The 13,700-nt window shown below is 37.1% G+C and overlaps 1 protein-coding gene across 26 annotated transcripts in view; it reads left to right on the top strand.

Moving 5' to 3' along the window:
• Window positions 1–13,700, top strand: part of ZBTB20 (zinc finger and BTB domain containing 20) — a 457,627-nt gene that overhangs the window by 59,722 nt on the left and 384,205 nt on the right. For 22 of the 26 annotated variants that reach the window (XR_014688574.1, XR_014688576.1, XR_014688577.1 and 19 more), the window contains one exon: window positions 973–1,032. The exons of 1 other annotated variant lie outside the window; for it this stretch is intronic. The gene's annotated coding sequence lies outside the window, so the exon portion shown is untranslated. Of the gene's footprint in view, window positions 1–972; window positions 1,033–1,142; window positions 1,219–2,950; window positions 3,088–13,700 lie in introns of those variants that run through there. 3 more of the 26 variants (XM_084506532.1, XM_084506516.1, XM_084506517.1) reach the window with 2 other exon arrangements.

The raw sequence follows: 13,700 nt of genomic DNA, 5'->3' as shown, positions 1-13,700 counted from the left end.
TTCCTGCCGTACTTGAGCTGGTTATTAGACTTGGACATGGGTTCCTAGGTGGGAAGTCAGCACTTGGGAGCAATGAAAAGACCTTGCTGCTCCTGTGAGGAAGCAAGAAGGCCGGCTGAAGTGGGTTTGGGAGCTGAAACCTGAGTGAACCTCTCATAACAGGAACTGGAAGTGATGCCAATTAGGGCCCTAAACCATACTCTGAATTGGTGGAAGTGGAATGCCCAAGTCTCATTTCTGACTTCAAAATACTCCTTCCTCAACTGTTTGGCAGCCAGTTCTGAACATTTTATTAATTAGTGTTATATGGTTCTAAGTCTGCTTTTAATTCTTTTTTTTTTTTTTTTTTTTTTTTTTTTTTCAAAAAGCAGCCTATAGAGACATTTTCTGAGCATTCTAGTCATTATAGCCATTTATAGCTGACAGATGCAAAGACATTATACACGATTCTTCATTTAAGGAGAATAAAAGAACCTCTTTAAACTCTTGAACTGTTGGAGTATTTACCTGTAACTTTTCCCACAAATGCATTTGAATGGCAAACATAACTGGTGAAACTTCAGTTGTGACACCCATTTGTTTTTATCCCTAGCAGGAATGAAACTACATTTAATGGAAAAAATGAGAGTTGTGTTGTTGTTGTTGTTGTTTTTTAAAGCATGAAGTCGTGTGAATCGCTCTGTTAAATTGGTGTTTGGTTGTGTAACGTTTCTCTCTGAAGTTCACCTATAATGTGACATGTTGGATACGAGTACAATTAGCTTATTTGTTCGCCACCTGTGTGCTAAACATTAATGTGTAGGACTTTTTTGTTCTTCCTTCATGTAGTTATATGTTTATATATATACAGCCTTCCACCCACTTCCCCCACTGAACTCCCAGTTATTGGACTGTAATGAAGACTGAAGGTATTGTGTGTGCAAATCTCTAAACATAAGCATTTTATTTATTTATTTATTTTTCTCTTTACAGCAGCATAAAAAAGAAGTGTTGAGAGCTGCTCTTAACCCTTTTGGAGTCCGAAGTCAAAAGGTAAAATCAAATGCTACTTTTTGGGTTTCTGCAGGTGTTGATACTGTAATTGTTTGGAAATGCTGTTTCCCTATCACATTTGAACTGAGATTTCCCACAGGAGAAAAGCAGGGGTACGATAAGAAGACTCAAAACATTATTAGATCTCTTTAAGAGCACCAGCATATCTGGGCCTAAATTATGCAGGTAAGTTACAACTGGTAAACTGCAATTATCTATTTTACTTAATATAAAAACATTGGCGTTAGGAGTCAGTGGGACTTTCAGTAGGGTTTAATATTGCTAAGGATTTAATGATTTTTGTCTCACTATAACTTGATAGTTTTTATGATATATAAAGTTTTTTTTCAAATTACAGTAAGACAAATCCTGTAGCTCTTTTCTCAGGCAAGAGTCCCTCAATGGGAGTTTTGCCTGAGTGAGAACTGAATGAGGTCTAAATAATTAGCAATTAAAATATTCAGTTATTGTGCTACTGTATATAACAAAGCACTGGAGGTATTAAAAATTGCTAATCTCCTCCTTATTAAAATGTTAACTGCTAAGCATAATACAGCTTTGCATTTTCTATCATTCATTTTTGCAGTTCATTAGTAGAGGTGAAATGTTAGTGACAAATAGTCATTTGAACTTTTAAGGGATTGACTTTGTCAAGCAGAAGTGTTTGTGGAAGCCATGGATTTTATTCAAACACTAAATAATGTACAGAGAATAAATTTTGATATAGCATTTGTGAATATTTACATAGGAAGCCAGGTGGTAAGCTACTCATCAGTAGGTGGAACTAGACAGTTTGGATAATCAATTTGTATACATTTTGATCAGCAGCTTCTTGTAATAAACTCACGTAAAGAAAACACAGATTAAGGATTGTCCATAGGGTATACTGAACAAATAATCTTCAGTGAGAGGGTTAAGAGACCAGCATGTGAATGACTCGGTAGCAGGTTAAGAAGCAAAGTTGGTGACATTGTTCAATTGTGCACCCAGCTCAGTTAATTAGCATGTGAACTGTTTTGTTACTAAGGTAGTCAATATAAGGGCCAGAGTGTGCTCTCATCCTGTTTTTCTGCACAAAAGAATAAAAAGAAGTGAGATGTATCTCCTGTCTCCTTTGGCACAAAGCAGCTGCAGGAGGATGTTGGGAGAAGGAGAAAGGTTTTTGATGAGTGAGAAAGGAGTGGTGAGTGAAGGTGATAACTGGTAGATGAAGAAGGTGAATATAATGTTACTGGAAGAATTTGGTGACAGATGAATTTCCCAAGGGAAGACAATTCCCAGAACACTGTTCTTCTCATAGCTTCTCCCTGGAGTAGATTTTGTTACCTCTTATGCCTAAAGATTTCTTCTAATCTTTCTGAAGAGCCATTCTAGGCCTGGGCATTTAATCGTTCCATGTAATGCTGTTGGCAATTCAGGCCATGATTCTGCAAGGATTTACACATGTATTTCACTCACAGCATTATGAGTAATCCTGCTGAAGTAGATGAGATTAATTGCAGGACATAAAGTTAAGCATGTATATTAGTCATTGCAGGAAAAAAAAAGGTGTAGTTTTATGTATTTATTTATTTATGTTGAGTATGGGAGACTTTTCAATGATACATAAATAGGTGGGATTTTTTACCAGTTCTGTGGCTTATAAAGAGGGGTAGATGGTAACAAAATAAGCTTTTTTGCTTGTTCACCAAATCCACAATTTTGTCAGGTTCTCAGCTGTAAAGTGTGAAAAAGAATAGGCTGCTATCATTTTCCTTTTTACATGCACAGTTAAACCTCTGGCTAGAATGAGATGATCATATAATTTATTATAGAGGAGCGAAGAGGACAGAAATCAAACAGGAAGACATGTGTGCTTATGTGGACTCTTGTTTATAATTTCATCAGATTGGTACACACCTCAGACATTTTATTTAGTGATAAGATATGCAGATTGTTCTGGAGCCAGCAGCAATACTTTCACCTGAATGTCAAAACTGACAGGGATTTCTAAATCAAACCTCAACAACAACTTGTATTTTAAAGCAACTGTTCCTTAGATATAACCAACTGCGGGTGAGTAAGTGCAGAATTGTTTTCATACTTCATACTTCCTTCTCGCTGTTAATTTCCCTCCATTCTCTTTTACCTGTGTAGAGGAAGAGAGTTGCAGGCTTACCTGTAAGTATTGGGTGTAACTACTGGCAACAGTGTAGAGGAGCTATATGTTTATGTGGAAGTAAACACAAAGAACAGGAATGCAGACTGCAAGTGGGAAGACTTACAAAATGAGATTTACCAGAGGTGATATTTTCTTGTTTTCCAGATGCCTACGTCACACCTTCCATATCCTCATTTCATCTGGTTTCAGTTGGTTTCTCTCTCTTTGGTTTTAGTTTCATTTCATTCGTACTTAAAAGCGTGATCATAGAAGCCTGTGGGTACAATGGAAAGTTTGAATGTTAGCTCGATCCTTGGGATCAAAATTCCTCAAAGCTGTGGGTGTTAGCTGCTGAGGTTTTGGTTTTGAGTATACATACAGTCATGCAAGAAGGGGCCACTGAAAATACAGCTTGCAATTTAAATGTTAGTTATGTTTATTTTTGGAATCCTTGTTCAAGTCAAAGTCCACTGCATGTGAAGTGATAACGGTTTAATCCTGTATATTTTCCCCAGACTTTGTTCTTCTTCTCCCTTCTGTGATTGTCTTCATAACATAACTATATCCGAAGTCTTCCATCTGAAGTTTTCCAAGGGCTTTTTCTTAGAGCTTGTTTTCTTGTTGTACTTAGTGTGTGTGTTTATTAACCAGGAAGACATTTGGCTGAAAACATTTAACAAGGGACAACAATTTACGTATTCCTGTTACTGTACATGAGTATATGTGTGGTTGTGCGTGAGACAGAGAGAGGTGATTACAGAGATTATGAAAGATCTCTGTTTGTTTTTGATTACATGCCTAGTTGCGTATGTTGTTCTGACTCTCTGAGTTCTGTTATATCACTTGGTCATTTTGTCCTAATAAACCCTTTTTTTGTGGTAGATGAAAATGTCTGGTCAGTTGCATTTTCTGCACCAGCCTCTTACAGGTGAGATTTTGCTTTCCACATTTAAATAGGAGCAACAAGTTTGTTTTCCTACTAGATGAGAAGAAGGATTTATATCTGCATTCAAGATTAGAGGAGTTATGACCCGTCTATACAATGTAAGTCCCACAATATTTGCTCAGGGAATTGGGTCCCATAGGTTTCAGGGTCCCCAGAATTACTCTTTGTGGAAAAGGACTTCCAAAATTCTCAAGGCTTGCTACTTATGCAGATTTAGGCCACTGCAGAACATTTTGTTTACAACAACTAGTTCTAGGACTTACGCTGATGTTGTGGATACTTAAATCCTGCCCACTCAAACAGAGGCACTTCAAAATAATTAAAGTAAATGAATAATCCACACACAGAGCAAAGCCTTTCAGAGGGAAAAGGAGTTTATTGAAAGAAGGAATTTGCTTTTTTTTTTTTTTTTTTTTATAAATAGTTTTTTTTCAAGGTCTTCTTAAATAAACAGCAAATGCTTTTGTTGTAAAAATAATAATAATAATAATAAGCTTAAATTTTAATTTTCTTTTTTATCATGGATGATGAAGTTAAATCACTGAAAACTGGAAGAGATCAGGTTGAATTTGACTTCCCAAAGCTGAAGTCCAGGCAGTAGTGTATTGCCTCACTGCTAAATGCTGACTGTGGTAACAGTGGGAGAAGTACAGTGGGTGTTGTGGTATGCTCACCTTTGATGCACTGCTTGAAAAGTATTGGAAAGATTGGAAAGAATTTTGCAGGAATTTCTGGAGCTTTCTGGGGACTGCAGGGTAAAGCACCAACAGAGGGGGAACAGCTATGATGACTTTGATTTTTCCCTGATTGGCTAGAGGGAAACCCATTGTTTAGTCTTTCAACTAAATGGATGCCCTTTAACCATCTGCTCCAATATTAATACCATGGTGGCTCCGAACAACATTGGTACTTGCCAGTTGCCATTAAAGTTGTTTACTTCATGCTGTATAGAAAATAATTGCCTATAGCTGATACCAATAACCTTATTAGTCTTACCATAAACTACGCATACGTATTTGATAAATGGGAATATTTGTCATATCCTTTCAACATCAAGCTTAACAGAAAATCTTTGCTCCTGCAAGTTTCTTCCTTACATGCGAAGTCCAGGAGGCGAAATTCAGCTTCTTTCTTATGTTGACATTAGATTTGCTGTTTTTTTTCTGGGCTAAGTTTGATTCCAGGCATCCGGCAGCATTCCAGAGGGAGAGGCGACCAGCATCACAGTCTGCAATGCTGCTGCTCTACCTGCCATGAATAATAGCCCACTGGGCTAGTTAATCATTACACTCACTTTTTCCTGTTCCTTCATAGCTGATTGCTGCCCAGGGGACATGGGTTACCACAGTCTGGCTGCCAACACAAAGTTCAGTGGTGTGTGTGTGTGTGTTTATGTTTACCTGCATGTATACGCACTGTGGTTTTCAGCAGATATTGTAGTAAAACTAACAATGCCAGGTCAGTGTGTATACTTTCCTATACAAAAAGAAAAGATGGGAGAGAGAATGTGTTATTTTGGTAAAGACATTTACAGTTCCTCTAATCAACACACTAGCACAACAGGTTTCCTCATTTAGCACTTTAAAAGTGGAGTTGGAGGATGTTAAAATTTTCTTTCTTAGCGATTCATGTTGATTTGCCAGGGGCCATGATCTGACACATTCTCTCTGAAAAAGACAACGTCCCTGTCCGCTGGGAGTGAAGAAAAGTATGGGCAAGAAACAGAACGTCAGTGAAGTCTTTTGAGATTCAGAAGAAAGTATTTAACCACCATAGGTCTTGTTCAGATATATGCAGTTGTATTGACTGCTGGGGTGGAAGCCAAGACGGAACTTTCCTTTAAGTTGGATTTTTTTCATCTTAAGTGTGAGTCATCTTGTAATACCTGGTGGATGTGGTACAGATGACACATTTTTGATGACACATGAGCATTTTGGGGACATAGAACAAAATCTGGTAATAAAGCCTTTCTTCTCTTTCATCGACTCAGTTTACCTTCAGTGGAAAGAAAAAAAATAGTTATTTTGCTGCCCAAATGTCAATACTCAGGTGTCCAAACAGATTAAAATACTAATCGTTAGTATCTCTGGTGTTTGTTTGGGGAAAGGTAGTTTTCTTCAGGGGATAGCTCAGGGCAGTATTTGTATTTGTTTTTGTTTTCTTTTGTTGTTGTTTGTTTTTTTGCTTCTGGTCAGATTTTCTCCCCTGGTCAGATTTCTTTTATGTTGTCTTTTTTAAACCCAGTAGGCACTTGGCTACCACAGTTCATGCAAGTAGAATTTGGGTTGGCAAGGGACTAGTTGTAAAAGGGAGTGGTATGTCCTTCATCTGGCAGAACAAGATTTTCTCTTCAAAACGTTACTGTGTCCCATAAAGTTCCATATATGTATCTTCCACTGAGCAGTACTCTGAAATCCTTTCTAATTTCTTCCTCCCTCCCTCTTTCCCCCCTTCATCTCTCCCTTCTTCCCAATTTCCCTCCTTTCTTTCTCTCCCTCCCTTTCCCTCTCTTGCTCTGTCTCAGCACAGCATCTCCCTCTTTCTTTCCCTACGCCACCTTTCTATAGATGAACATCTATTTTTCTCGTAGAGCTGATTCAAATGTTTTTATGGTGACAATGTGGTGGTGCCACTGAACACCTTCCACGTGTCTCATCCAAGTCTGTAAACCTTCTAGTCAAGACCAACCTACGTAATGCAGTAGTATCAATAGCAGGAGAGCATTTCTGCTTAACTCAGTGCTATTAGAAATGTGGGTCATTTAAAAGACCAAACCCTCTTTCTCCTGTACCAGCAAATAAAATAGCAGACAATAAAATGAGAGACAGCAAGAAGTCAGCAGCAGCATGAGCTGGACCATTTGCATGGCAGCAGCAAGCACATTTTAGTGCCAAGTAGATGATACAGACCATTCTGACTCTGAAAAACAGCTTTGAGCCCATTGTAGCCATTCCCTCTGGTTGTTTTGAATCAAATCTGTATCATTCTTATTGATATTAATAGGACTTTGGGGATTATATGAGTCCCTTTGCCTTCAGAAGGCATATCTTAAGGAAGGCAGAGGGAATTTGGAAAAGTAGGCAGTCTCTTCTGAGAGACAAGCAGCTGAAAGCTTTTTTTTTTCTTTCTTTTTTTTTTTTTTTCTGGAAAGAAATCAATTTTGAAGAAAATAAAGGATCAAGAAATGTTGCTACTTAGTCACTCATAGAGTATTTTCATTCCATACAGATTCTGCCTTTAATTTTTTAATACTTTTAATTGTCATTTGCAGAACTGTGATCAGAAACGTTTTCCTTACTCTGAATTAAAGTATGTTTACAGTGATGTTTATAGGCCCATGTAGATATTCTTTATGAGATGGGATTGGCCCCAAGATCTCAGTTCCCATGTGTAAGAGTTCTCTTGTAAGTTATGTTCTAACAGTTTGATTGGTAGGTGGTGAAAACACAGTGTTCAAGTCCCAAGTGCTCACCTGAGATATAAACATGATTTGAACACATTCTTTAAGCCTGCTTGATATTCTGGAGGCCATCAAACTGTAGGTTTCTCAGGTAAGCTCCTCAACCAAGACTGGAGACTCTCATCTTTGTTTCAGAGGTCATCAAGGGAGCATGACCTCCTTCCTCTCTGCTGAGACACTGTACTGCAGCAGACTCTTGAATTCATTTAGAGGTGACTGAATTTCCCCAGATCTTGGAAAAAAAATGTTTTTTCTGAAGCAAACTCTGGACATTTGAAAAACAGTTTTTCTTTGGTTATCTTGCAATTAGTTTAAAAAATCTTTATCCTCCCAAGGTTCTTCATTATAATTGGTGAGTCTGAGCAGGAAGGTGCATGGAGGCAACACTGTAATGGGAAAAGCCTAGTTATTATCCACATTGAGCCAAGTAAGCAAGCCCACCATCCTCCCAGGTTCTGCAGAGAAGTGTGTGGTGTTTTTTTTCCAGACAGTGTCTGGGGATGGGAGCTGCACAAATTTTCATAATAATGCACACTTCCATCTTCCTCTCAGGGAGATCTACTTCCTATGGTTTGGAGATCTGCCTGTGGATTTTTGAGGAGACAGTTACACGTGTATGTACACTGAGCATCAGTGGCCTGCAGGTAATCCTGTTGCCTCTACTTCTAGGACTTTGCTTTCTAAACAGGTTCAGTCACCCAAACGTTGTTTATGGCAGTAACTGAAAGGCACCAGCAGGTGAGAAGTATCTTGAATATGCCCTTTCCTGGTGTTGGCCACTTATATTAAGTGCTGTATGCATTACTCACTTAGATTTTTTCATGACATATGCTTGAAATCATGAGTTCTTTAAATTTTCAAGATCCTTAGAATCATTCTGTAGTTTTTTAACTCATTAAATTAAACTAGCTGCTGGATTTTCTGTTCAAACAGTAAAGTGACCCTTCCTATTTCTGCTCCTTTCTTAGATAAAAATCCTCCTTAGTTCTCTGAAAAAAATTATAAGTGCATGTAAATAATTTTCATCCCATAATGGAGTCCATGTTTATTTGCATATTGATGTCCTAAATGGAAAAGAGAAGAATATACTGTCACTGTGAAAACAGGTGTCTACTTTTTGTTATGTAGCTCTTAGTTTTGCATCATAGTTAGACTTGTTTTTAAATGCTTAGATCATGTTTCTCTGGAACATTAGAAGGGAAGTATTGAGAAGGAAAGACCCTTGGTTACAAAATCTCACTTATTTTTTAGAATTCTTTTCCCTAACATCTAGTAATATGAATATAACATCCAGTACTAGGGATGTAAGGGTTATTATAGTCTGGCCTGCTGTAGAAATAATACAAGCCTTAAGAAAGAGACTTGAGCTTAGATATTAAAACCTGTACAATCAAAGCAAGCTGATCTGGATTTAGCTTCTAGAATTAGAATTTAGCCTTTAGATAAAATCTTACTTTAGTAACTAATACTTTGACATTCAAATAATTGGGTGTTTTTTAAAAAAACAAAAGCTGAAGGTTTTCGCCCTTTTTAAAACAATTTTCTAACCAAAGATTTTTTCTTCTTGAAGTCTTGCCAATGCCAAAAATAAGGAGGGAACATGTGGACTCACGCAGAGTGCTCAGTAGGCCAAAAAAGAAAACAGAAATACAAACAAGCCCCCTAAGCTATGTCTAAGTAAACTTCACATTTCTCTGATATGAACAGAATGCAGAACTTGCTTCTTGCTGCCTTGGAAAAATGAAATGAACTAACCTCTCCTTTTACAGAACAATTTTTATGTGTTCTAGTTCCATTTCTCACCAGAAATCAAACTGCTTTGTTTTTAGGCATTTCTCCTGCACATGTAGTCCCTCGTGCGTGTGCATGCACATACACACGCACACACACACAAAAAATAACAAAAACCAAATCCATGCATCCTAGGGAATCAAAGACTTAGGAAGTTACATTTTTCATGGGCTGTTATAAATATGTATAAAAAATTTCCCATTGCATGAATTTCCCAAGGGGATAATACATGAAGTCACAAAGGAAAATATTATGGCAAAAAGTAATGAAGTAAACTCAAATCTAGATTATCATTTTAGGAAGTTGCAGGCTGAAGTAACAGACTAAAAATGGAGCAGCTGGAGTCGAGGTGGGTTTGGATGTGACATTTTGTTTTTGTCGTTTTTTCTAGTATGAAGTTATAAGATGACATTGGTGTAGTCTCCAGTTGTTTCTAGAAACTTTTTAGCTCTGAAAGATAGCTGCTCATGCAATATGAGTAAGACAAGAAGCCTTCATTGTTTTGTGTAACTTCCTTTAAGATATGAATTGTTAACATAGCTTTAGGTGAACCAAACGAATGTAGTAACTCCTACAGGAAACATTTTGGGGGGTGGTCTCTCCAAATTGGGAACAAGCGCTTTATTTTATTTATTTTAATTTTATGTAATTTTATTTATTTTTTGCTAAGAGGAGGGGCTTGGGGAATGTCTGATTTATTTTTTTTTCCCTCTAATATACTGCATGCACTCAAATACCAGACAGTAAAACTTCCTCCTTACACAGAGCTGCCATTGTTTTAAGACTGTTCTCCTACCACTGAATCTGAGTTGAAACAGGTGCCTCACTTGCTTGGCTCTCCTGTTTCATGCATTAAAGCACCACACATACCGTGCACAGTGGCACTATTAACAGTGCAGAATGAGGCTGGGAGAAAAACTCATATAGGAGCTACACACCTAGGTGCAGTTAGTAAACAGAGACAGTTACCCTCATTAAGCATAATTAAACCTAATATTGACTGTAAACTGTTACTTACCTTAAACTTCTCTGCAGACATTGTGGGAAAGGGATTAACTTAGCAGATAGGTACACTAATTACTACCTTCTTCACATTAAAGTTACCATCAGGAAGGCCTATATTCATAAATAAAACATAGTAGGGGATGAGAGACTGAGAAATATGTAAATTCATTTGCAGAAAAAAAGACCAAATTAAAAAAAGAAAGTTGAGTGATGCTACTGGAAGCAAAATGGCACTCTAGCTAATTACCATGAAAAGTATGATAAATCATGGACGTGTATCCTTGACTTCTGACTGATAGAGCCTGCAGAGTGCAATCTCTCATGCGTAGCTGCCTCTGACTGATTTAAACCCATACCACTATCGGTTTTGATGGGAAAGCACAAAAGTGTGTTATTTTATTTCCTTGGGTATTGTTGCTACCTCTTTCTCCCAGAAATGACTTGCAATTATTGTGAAAATACAGTCTGATTTCTTGTCTGCAGAAGAATTGTTGTTTGATGCAATTGACAAACAAAGGCTCTGAAGATGGTCTAGTTATGGTTTAATAGCTGCATTTTCAAATGCAATTGATCTGGTATATCGAGACAATTACAGAAATATAATAAAATGTCAAGGGAGGGGTTGCTTTTGCTTTGGTGTATTTATTCTCAGGGAAGAGATCTTGTGTCCCACAGACAAGATCAAAAGTCAGAGACAATCCTATTTATGAATTTCTGTTTTCTGTAGAATTTTAAGTGAGTCGCACCACTACTGTGTGCTTGAGCTTTATGATCTCTTTCCAACCAAATTTCATAGTTTTCCACACTTTACAATCCCTGCAAAGGACTGCACACACTTATTTAGGATTATTCAGACGAAAGAGCCTTCCAGGATGAGGCCTTAGTATGTGTTATCATGTCACTGCTGTTACTGCCTAATCCTGTAAACACTTTACATAATAATGATATGATTGCTGTTTGTGGGATATTTTCTGGTTTCGTAGTATATCTGTCCAGAGTACTTTTTGCTTGAGTCATATCAGAATAAAAGTCCATTCTGCTGAGCTAACTCACAACAGAATAATGGGACTACAGGCTTATCCTCAGCTTCCTGAGCAGAGCATTGCCTAAGCCCCACAAACAGGGGAAACTTGAGTACGCTAGTGTTTCATACACAAGGTGGAAATTTACCGTCACAGTGGCATTCTTATTAAGTGGATATTTTAACACAAACTTATTTTGGGCTTCTACTGAGCATTATCCTTTAGATTTTTATGAACTTCCATCACTGGACATGCCAGAGAAGAAATCTGATATTTGTGATACTCATAATTTTGCTGAAAGAGGGAGTGAGACAAGTTAAGTTACCAGCTGAACATCTGCAGATACTGTCTAGTGAGTACCATTTTTTATTTATTTATTTTTTTCCATCTCTCTTTTCAGTTTCTCCTTTCTTCTGGAAAGATTTATTCCTTGTAATATTGATGTGGTATACAGGTAGGAATGTGCAGTTTCCAGATACTGGTATTACGCTTCAAGGAACAATGCTAAGTAATTAACAGTATTTTCCTGCTCTGGTAACCCTTATTCTTCCTCTACAAATCTTTGTGTAGCCAGCTGCAGTGTGTATCAATATTATCTTCATATCCTTTTTGCAGTTTCACAGAGTTTTGATGGAATAGGTTTTGAAGAAACCTGTATCAGATTTGAGTCATAGCGCTGCACATTACTTTCAAGATCTCATGGCCAAATTCTGCAATGACGTGTGTAGATGTAAGTTGTTTATAACATATAGTTAGCAAATAAAAGTGATGGACCCTGAGCAATAGTGCCAAATTATTACTACCTAGCAAAATCAAAGGCTAAACGAAGAGCTACTTACAAGCTCTAAATACAAGTTTAGAGGCTAGGTTGTTTCGGAGTAAATATCTGCATCCCTTCTCTTCTTTAGCACTACAAAACTGAAACATGGAGCTTTCACCTGGGATTTACTTTTGAGGAGCCATTTGTTCTGTCTGCTTCTTTGGGGAGATTCAGATCAACTCTGTGATGGATTGTTGCTTTTTTTTCCTGGTTGCCTTCCACATCTTTTCAGAGAAGGGAAAGAACACTCAATGGAGAGAAAAAAAAAAAAAGAGAAACAGACTCCAGACATGAAAGTTATGAGGCTGCACAGCCTGTATATTTCTTTTCATTATCAAGATGCCTGGCCAGATTTCTCCAGACTTACTAGCTAGCTCTCATGGGGAATCTTGGTCACATTGCATCTGTAACAGTGGACAGTCTAAATGCTGGGAAAGGATTTCAGTATTTGGCCTGCTAGAAAGAGCTGCCCCCTTTTTATAACTAAAAATAAAAATTAGGTTCATCATCTTCCTAGGGAAACATTCAAAACTAGTATTTTTGATAAATAATAAATATTAGGAAAGTTTCATTACATAAGAAATGGCAATATAAATGCCAACCATGCTTTTGGGAAGGAAAGAAATTATTCTACTTTTTATGTTAGCACCCTAAAATTAAATTGGATTAATTCCTCTCTTCTGCCCATCCAGCTGGTGTCCAATGGACACTTTATGTCTACTGGACACAATAATAATTGATCTCTTTGATCTCTCGTCAAACTCATTCCCTCCAGTCCTTTTAAGAGCACACTTGATGATTCTAGCAAAACGATTATCTAAGTAATAATATGCTTGAATCCCAGTCATCTGCAAAGCATAGGCCAAATCCTTTGAATCCATACTCAAGCAAAATTTCCACTGAAGTCAAAATTAGAAGCTTTATCACTTTGCAGGTTTTTTGTCAGGCAGAAATTCCCTACTTACATTCTTCCCCTGTGGTAAGGATGACTAAACACATTTGTGGATTGTTTTAAAATTTGGATACAGATAATGCATTTGAAAAAGAACAAAAAAGCAGATTTTTTGAGCTTTTTTATTCTTTCTTTCTTTTTTTTTCTTTCTTTTTTCTTTTTTTTTTTTTTTTTTTTTTTTTTTTTTTTTGTGAATGATGCGTCTCATTTAAGCAATAATATTTCTTAAATAATAGTTAAATGAAATATTTCAAGGTCTAAATTTCCATTTTCATCAATATCAGAACAGCTGGGTCCTAAGACCGACTTAAGACAAAATGACGGAGTGTGGACATATCTCTGCCAAGAATAATATACAGAGATCGGGGGCCAGACTTTTAAAGATGGATGGTACTCTTCATGTTGAGTTTAAGACATATTCTTAATCAACTGGTTTAATTTTATTTGAATTAAGCAGAATGTGTCTGTTTAAAATTCTCTTACATTTTCTACTGGATATGTAATAGGTTTGAAACCCTTTTGTCGTGTGGAT

Source organism: Aythya ferina, assembly GCF_964211825.1.
Source record: "Aythya ferina genome assembly, chromosome: 1".
Lineage (NCBI taxonomy): Eukaryota > Metazoa > Chordata > Aves > Anseriformes > Anatidae > Aythya > Aythya ferina.
Note: the sequence above shows the minus strand (reverse complement) of the source record. Positions and strands in the feature narration are given on the sequence as shown.